The sequence below is a fragment of the Aegilops tauschii genome, chromosome 2, assembly GCF_002575655.3.
Source record: "Aegilops tauschii subsp. strangulata cultivar AL8/78 chromosome 2, Aet v6.0, whole genome shotgun sequence".
In the NCBI taxonomy this organism is placed as follows: domain Eukaryota; kingdom Viridiplantae; phylum Streptophyta; class Magnoliopsida; order Poales; family Poaceae; genus Aegilops; species Aegilops tauschii.
In genome coordinates this window covers 345731590-345740711 of record NC_053036.3, presented here as the reverse complement: position 1 = coordinate 345740711, position 9122 = coordinate 345731590, and positions in this window count along the sequence as shown.

Sequence of the window (9122 nt, the reverse complement as noted above, 5' to 3'; positions counted from 1 at the left end):
TTAATAGAAAAATTCCTCAGGTCCACCAATTTATTTCAGAATTTTTGGAGTTACATAAGTATTCGAATGATATAGATTACTACAGACTGTTCTGTTTTTGATAGATTCTGTTTTCATTGTGTTGTTTGCTTATTTTGGATGAATCTATGAGTAGTATCGGAGGGTATGAACCATAGATAAGTTGGAATACAGTAGATATTGCACCAATATGAATTTAGAATGAGTTCACAACAGTACCTAAGCGGTGGTTTTATTTTCTTATACTAACGGAGCTTACGAGTTTTCTGTTGAGTTTTGTGTTGTGAAGTTTTCAAGTTTTGGGTAAAGATTCGATGGACTATGGAATAAGGAGTGGCAAGAGGCTAAGCTTGGGGATGCCCAAGGCACCCCAAGGTAATAATCAAGGACAACCAAGAGCCTAAGCTTGGGGATGCCCCGGAAGGCATCCCCTCTTTCGCCTTCGTTCATCGGCAACTTTACTTGGAGCTATATTTTTATTCACCACATGATATGTGTTTTGCTTGGAGCGTCATTTTATTTTCTTTTGTTTTGCTTGCTGTTTGAATAAAATACCAAGATATGAAATTCTTAAATGTTAGAGAGTCTTCACATAGTTACATAATTATTCAACTACTCATTGATCTTCACTTATATCTTTTGGAGTAGTTTGTCATTTGCTCTAGTGCTTCACTTATATCCTTGTAGAGCACGGCGGTGGTTTTATTTTGAAGAAATAGATGAACTCTCATGCTTGACTTATATTATTTTGAGAGTCCTAAACAGCATGGTAATTTGCTTTGGTTATGAAACTAGTCCTAATATGATAGGCATCCAAGATGGGTATAATAAAAACTTTCATATAAAGTGCATTGAGTACTATGTGAAGTTTGATACTTGATAATTGTTTTGAGATAAGAAGATTGTGATATTAGAGTCGTGCTAGTTGAGTAATTTTGAAATTGAGAAATACTTGTGTTGAGGTTTGCAAGTCCCGTAGCATGCACATATGGTAACCGTTGTGTAACAAATTTGAAGCATGAGGTGTTTCTTTGATTATCCTCCTTATGAGTGGCGGTCGGGGACGAGCGATGGTCTTTTCCTACCAATCTATTCCTCTAGGAGCATGCGCGTAGTGCTTGGTTTTGATGACTCGTAGATTTTTGCAATAAGTATGTGAGTTCTTTATGACTAATGTTGAGTCCATTGATTATACGCACTCTCACCCTTCCATCATTGCTAGCCTCTTCGGTACCGTGCATTGCCCTTTCTCACCTCGAGAGTTGGTGCAAACTTCGCCAGTGCATCCAAACCCCGTGATATGATACGCTCTATCACACACAAGCCTCCTTATATCTTCCCCAAAACAGCCACCATACCTACCTATTATGGCATTTCCATAGCCATTCCGAGATATATTGCCATGCAACTTTCCACCATTTCCGTTTATTATGACACGCTTCATCATTGTCATATTTCCTTGCATGATCATGTAGTTGACATCGTATTTGTGGCAAGGCCACCATGCATAATTTTTCATACATGCCACCCTTGATTCATTGCCTATCCCGGTACACCACCGGAGGCAGTCATATAGAGTTATATCTTGTTCTAGTATCGAGTTGTAATCTTTGAGTTGTAAATAAATAGAAGTGTGATGATCATCATCATTAGAGCATTGTCCTGTCTGAAAAAAAAGAAAGGCCAAATAAAAAAAGGAAGGCCCCCCAAAAAAGATAGAAGGGACAATGCTACTATCCTTTTACCACACTTGTGCTTCAAAGTAGCACCATGGTCTTCATGATAGAGAGTCTCTTATTTTGTCACTTTCATATACTAGTGGGAATTTTTCATTATAGAACTTGGCTTGTGTATTCCAACGATGGGCTTCCTCAAAATGCCCTAGGCCTTCGTGAGCAAGCAAGTTGGATGCACACCCACTTAGTTTCTTTTGTTGAGCTTTCATACATTTATAGCTCTAGTGCATCCGTTGCATGGCAATCCCTACTCCTCGCATTGACATTAATTGATGGGCATCTCCATAGCCCGTTGATTAGCCGCGTCAATGTGAGACTTTCTCCTTTTTTGTCTTCTCCACACAACCTCCATCATCATATTCTATTCCACCCATAGTGCTATGTCCATGGCTCGCGCTCATATATTGCGTGAAAGTTGAAAAGGTTTGAGAATACTAAAATATGAAACAATTGCTTGGCTTGTCATCGGAGTTGTGCATGATGGGAGCATTTTGTGTGACGAAAATGAAGCATGGCCAAACTATATGATTTTGTAGGGATGAGCTTTCTTTGGCTATGTTATTTTGAGAAGACATAATTGCTTGGTTAGTATGCTTGAAGTATTATTGTTTTTATGTCAATATTAAACTTTTGTCTTGGATCTTTCGGATCTGAATATTCATGCCACAATAAGGAAAATTGCATTGAAAATTATGTTAGGTAGCATTCCACATCAAAAATTCTGTTTTTATCATCATTTGCCTACTCGAGGACGAGCAGGAATTAAGCTTGGGGATGCTTGATATGTGTCCAACGTATCTATAATTTTTGATTGTTCCATGCTATTATATTATCCATCTAGTATGTTTTATATGCATTTATATGCTATTTTATATGATTTTTGGGACTAACCTATTAACCTAGAGCCGAGTGCAAGTTTCTACTTTTTCCTTGTTTTTGAGTATCGCAGAAAAGGAAAACCAAACGAAGTCCAATTGACCTTAAATTTCACGGAGATTATTTTTGGACCAGAAGAAGCCCACGGAGTATCGAAGATGGGCCAGAAGAGTCTCGAGGCACCCACGAGGGTGGGGGCGCGCCCTACCCCCCTGGGCGCGCCCCCTACCTCGTGGCTGCCTCGGAGACCCCCCTGACTTTTTCCCAACGCCAAAAATCCCTATAAATATAGAAACCCCCGAAAAGAAACCTAGATCAGGAGTTCCGCCGCCGCAAGCCTCTATAGCCACCAAAAACCAATCGGGACCATGTTCCGGCACCCTGCCGAAGGGGGGGATCCCTCACAGGTGGCCATCTTCATCATCCCGGTGCTCTCCATGACGAGGAGGGAGTAGTTCACCCTCGGGGCTGAGGGTATGTACCAGTAGCTATGTGTTTGATATCTCTCTCTCTCGTGTTCTTGATTTGGCATGATCTTGATGTACTGCGAGCTTTGCTATTATAGTTGGATCTTATGATGTTTCTCCCCCTCTACTCTCATGTAATGGATTGAGTTTTCCCTCCGAAGTTATCTTATCAGATTGAGTCTTTAAGGATTTGAGAACACTTGATGTATGTCTTGCGTGGGATACCCGTGGTGACAATGGGGTATTCTATTGATTCACTTGATGTATGTTTTGGTGATCAACTTGCGGGTTCCGTGACCTTTGGGAATCTATGCATAGGGGTTGGCACACGTTTTCGTCTTGACTCTCCGGTAGAAACTTTGGGGCACTCTTTGAAGTACTTTGTGTTGGTTTGAATAGATGTATCTGAGATTATGTGATGCATATCGTACAATCATACCCACGGATACTTGAGGTGACATTGGAGTATCTAGGTGACATTAGGGTTTTGGTGGATTTGTATCTTAAGGTGTTATTCTAGTACGAACTCTAGGATAGATCGAACGGAAAGAATAGCTTCGTGTTATTTTACTATGGTCTCTTGAATAGATCGATCAGAAAGGATAACTTTGAGGTGGTTTCGTACCCTACAATAATCTCTTCGTTTGTTCTCCGCTATTAGTGACTTTGGAGTGACTCTTTGTTGCATGTTGAGGGTTCTTATATGATCTAATTATGTTATCCTTGTTGAGAGAACTTGCACTAGTGAAAGTATGAACCCTAGGCTTTGTTTCAATGCATTGCAATACGGTTTGTGCTCACTTTTATCATTAGTTACCCTGCTGTTTTTATATTTTCAGATTACAAATACCCATATCTACCATCCATATTGCACTTGTATCACCATCTCTTCGCCGAACTAGTGCACCTATACAATTTACCATTGTATTGGGTGTGTTGGGGACACAAGAGACTCTTTGTTATTTGGTTGCAGGGTTGCTTGAGAGAGACCATCTTCATCCTACGCCTCCCACGGATTGATAAACCTTAGGTCATCCACTTGAGGGAAATTTTCTACTGTCCTACAAACCTCTGCACTTGGAGGCCCAACAACGTCTACAAGAAGAAGGTTGTGTAGTCTTGTGTCTCTCGGCTGACATTGTTCGGAATCTTCCCTGAAGAGCCAGCGACCACCGGCACAGTAGCCTGCGTCCGCCGTCCGTGGCCCCGACCAGAACCCCGCTCCCCGCCCCACCGCACTGCCGTGGTTGCGCCGCCCCCGGGCCAATCCACAAAGACTCGCCGTCATCCAGATCCGGCGGCGGTAGTACCTTCAACCCACGCAACTCTAAGATAGCCATCTAAGCGCTGCTTCCGCGGCGAACTTGTGCCCCCACACCCTTACGTTAGACACCAGCCAACCGGCAGCCTAGGAGCTCCGCCGGCTCGAGGGGTGCTGCTTCCCATTGGGAATCGATTGGCCTAGAATAAAAATTCAGACAACTGACACCAAAATAAAGTGATTTGAGATGAGGGTGCGACCTATCTGGCGGCCCGGTGAAGTAGGCAGCTCCAGCTGCCTAGTCGGTGAGGCCGGCGCGGTTGCGGTGGCTACCGGCGGCAGGGAAGCAGAGATGTCGCGATGGTCGATGACTACGGGGAAGCAGCGCCGGGGCTCTGGATGGGTCCAAAGTTGGAGCCGCTCCGGCGCCATGAACAACGGCAGGGGTGAATCGGCTCCGGTACGGTTCACGCGGTCGTCGTCAAGGCAGCTCCGGCAGCACGGAGTAATAGGCACACGGCCCAGTGCACGACGGCAAATGGGTAGCATCTCCGGGATTAGAGAGGAGGGCGGCTGTGGATTTGGTGCGGTGGGGGCGCCATGGAGGAGGGGCTGAGGTTTCGCGGCTTGGGAGAAGGGAGCTTCCAGGGAGAAGGTGATTTGGCGCCCACGAGGTATGGATGGGGAATTGGGAGGGGGGACCATGTCTTTCGAACGCATTTGTCTGAAATGTGGGGGGAGTTATAGTTCTACCCCTGCCTTTAGGCTTCTCGGCTTGGGTCTGTGTACTGAGGGCCGGGGATAGTAGAGTAACTTTGCTTCTCCCAAATAGTGGGCGCGAGCGATTTCGGGCGAGGAGGGCATGTTTTGAAATATAGTGGGCGCGAGCGATTTCGGGCGAGGATGGCGTGTTTTCAAATATAGTGGGCGCGAGCGATTTCGGGCGTGGAGAGCGTGTTTTGAAATAGTGGGCGCGAGCTATTTCGGGCGAGGAGAGGGTGTTTTGCCGACCATGGTTTATGAATTATTCGGCACATGTCATTTCGGCCGAGGAGAAGGCGCGCTTGGATGAAGTTACGAACCTACCCTCAATGTACAACGGGCCAATTGATGCGTGTCCCACATAGGCCGGTAATTTCGCGTCTGCCATTTATTTGCTTAGGCGAATTCCACCGAGCAGAGGGTGTTTAACGGTTCGTTCAAATTTTGGGAGAACGAGCATCCGCGTCTACCTTACCAAGTTGATTCGAATCAAATTTTGAAATATTAGCTTGCCACTTCTTTTTTAGATGGAGAGATGATGCTCAGGAGTAATGTGTTTTTACATGCTCGTTGCTAGCGATTTACTACATGACAAATAGTTGACCCACTCAAAAACGGGAATCAAACCCAAAATGAAAAATCTCGATTCAATGAAATAGCTCGTTCACCAGGTCAAAATAGTGAACTAAATCCAGAATTGAACACCTCAATCGAGTAGCATGTTGTATAGTATTATAGTACTCCATGAACATGTTGAAAGTCAAATTAATGAACTTGTTTGATATATGCATATCTCCGTTCATGTGTGGATTGCAGACAACATGTTATCCATTTAAATCTTTGAATGCAAGTATATATCGAAACATGGCTTATATCAGTCTTTGATGCATAAACACGACCTCCCCCTCTTCCGGACTCTTGCTCTCTCTCTCTCTCTCTCTCTCTCTCTCTCTCTCTCGCCGACAATCTTCAATTCTTTCGCACGCATCCAACACACAAACCTTTTTGGTCCCTATCCCTCTCTCTCCGTCTCTCTCTCTCTCTTTGTGTGTGTGTGTGTGGGGGGTCTTTCTAGTTCGCATGCATATATACTCCATCTATAGGTCTCTCTCGCACACTATGTATGATTCTCTAGTCCAAGATAAATATCTTGGGTGCACCCGTCGTACGCACACAAATTCCTTGGCTCGTTGCCCGTAACTCTCTCACGCACCACTCTGTCGTCTCGGAGCTCTTCCCTCTCTCTCTCAAACTCTCCATCTACCTGGGTCACACATACACATGCATATCTCACTCGCACTCGATAGACCCGTCTAAAACTCTGTCTCTCTCCCTCGTTCTCTCTCCATCTCACACGCACACACACAATCTCATGCCTAGCCAAGTATGATGGTCTCTCACTCAATTGTAGGCACACGCAGTCCCCCCTATATGTATATGACTAGCTAATTCTTAGTCTCCATCATAAACATGTGCATGGTCTATCTCGATTTCTCTCGGGGCATCTTTCTATAGCGCACGCACCTCCCTCGATCTCCCACCCATATAGTCCCCTCACGATCTCGAGGGGATCTCTCTATCACAAACACACCCTCTCTCCCTCCCCATGCGTCCATGTTCTCCATGTGTCCCTCTCGACCTTTGTTCCTTGTTGGCCAGACCTCTATTGGAGATGTGCTATAGGGGTGTCTCTCTCCGTTGCAAACAATCGCGCACTAGCTATCTTCGTGTATCTCCTCACCTCGCTTTTCTATCTCGGAGATGCATGCGTGATATGTTTGCATAAGAAACGAAAAAACACACACTCTCTCTAATTTATCGTTTGTTGTCCCTTTCTCTTTCACACACATACTCTTTTTGCACACTCACTCATTCTCCTTCACACGCACTTGATCTCTCTCGACTTAGGCACTCTCTTCGGTCCATAGCATATACATTTATTGAAAAGTCAAACATCACAAAGTTGGACCATGTACGTGGAGAAAAACATTTACATCTAGAACGGCAAACATATACCATTAGATTCATCATGAGATGTAGTTTCGTATGATGTATCTTTGGTATTGTAGATATAAATAACATTTGCGTAAACCTGGTCAAAATTTCCAAAGTTTGACTTCTAAAAAATTTACATGCACTACATTATCGAGCGGATGGAATATCTCTTTCCCCCTCTCAGCTATCTGACGCACCACTCAGCCTTATCGGGGCCCCTCTATCTCTCTCAAACTTTATATCTCCCTGGTTCACACATACACATGTCTCACTCGCGCTACATATAGACCCATCCAACACTCTCCGCCCTTGTTCTCTCTCTATGTGACACGCACCCCCCTAAGGACCATAATCCCTCACTCCATCATAGGCGCACGCACTCCCCCCTAAGTATGATTATCTCTCACTAGCCATCTGGAACACACGTATTGTCTCCTTCCATCCATACGTCTATCTCGATATCTCCCGGGGTATCTTCTATCGCGCACACACCTTGTCACTCGATCTCCCACCCATGTAGTCCCATCACGATTTCCAGGGGATCTCTCTATGACAAACATACACTCTCTCCTCCCCATGTCTGCATTTTCTCCGCACGTCTCTCTCGACCTCTCTCCCTTGTTTATCAGGCCCCTCTTGGCCACGTGCTAGGGGTCTTTCTCTCTCGGTTGCACACAACCACAGACTATCTCCTCACCTTTCTTCCGTTGTCGAAGATGCATGTGTGATATGTTTGCATAAGACACACACGCCTTTTCTCTACTTTTATCGTGTGTTGTCCATATCTCTTTCACACACACACACACACACACACACACACACACACACACACACACTTTTTTCACTCACTCTTCTATTTCACTCTCTCTCTCTCTCTAGTTAGGGACTCTCTCATGTCCATAAGAATATGGATGTTTTGAAAAGTCAAACCTCATAAAAGTTTGACCAGGTATATGTGGAGAAAAACATTTACATCTGGAACGATCATTACATTCATCACAACATGTACTTACTTCATACTATCATTTATCTTTGGTATTGTAGATATAAGTAATTTCTTTATAAACTTGGTCAAAGTTTCAAAAGTTTGACTTTAAAAAAAATGTTGGCACGACATTATCGAACGGAGGGAGTAGCTCTTTCTCTCTCTGCTATCTCTCATGGGCCTCCCCTCTCATTGGAACTCTCTATACCGACGGATTATATGCTCATTGTGTCAGCGTATAGCTCCGTATATTGTTTAGTTGACTGGTCAACCAATCCACATGCTGCCTTGTCAGCTCGTGTTCTCTATCTTTGTGTGCTGGCCCATGTGGCAGTGGGTGAAAATAAGTAAACTAGAGGCCCATCTGACATGCGGTGAAGTAAACAAAGTTGAAACCACTCGGGGTAGCACCTTGCACGCTAGTAAATTGAGGGCGCATTGAGGACACACTTCTTCCACGTGAAGGACGCACTCGCGCACAATTCACCACTGCGCGGCGGCATGCACAGAAGGATGCACTCGCGCACACCTAGCAGGCCAGCACACAACACACACCAACACACGTGTACACCGGCGTCGCCGCCGGTTGAGATGGACGGCGAGGCAGCCAACAAGAGGAGGCGACTCGAGCCAAAACCGCATCCGGCGAGCCTGGACTTCATCAACAGCATCCCCGATGACATGCTGCTCATCATCATCGGCCTCCTCCCCACCAAATCTGCCGCGCGGGCCGCCCTGCTCTCCCGGCGGTGACGCCTCCTCTGGCGCCGCATCCCCCTCAACCTCACTGTCGACAGCTGCCTCTGCGACGGGGATTGCAAATGCATGGCCGCAGTCTCCAAGATCCTTTCATCGCACCCTGGGCCAACCAGACGCCTTGACATCCGCATGTTCAGTACCAACTGCAAGGTCCAAGCCAAGTTCGACGAGTGGTTCTTATGCCCCGCCCTAGATGAGCTCGAGAGCTCAGCTTTGAAGCTGGACGATGTCGCTCTCTGCCGCCGTTCGCGCTCCGCCTCACG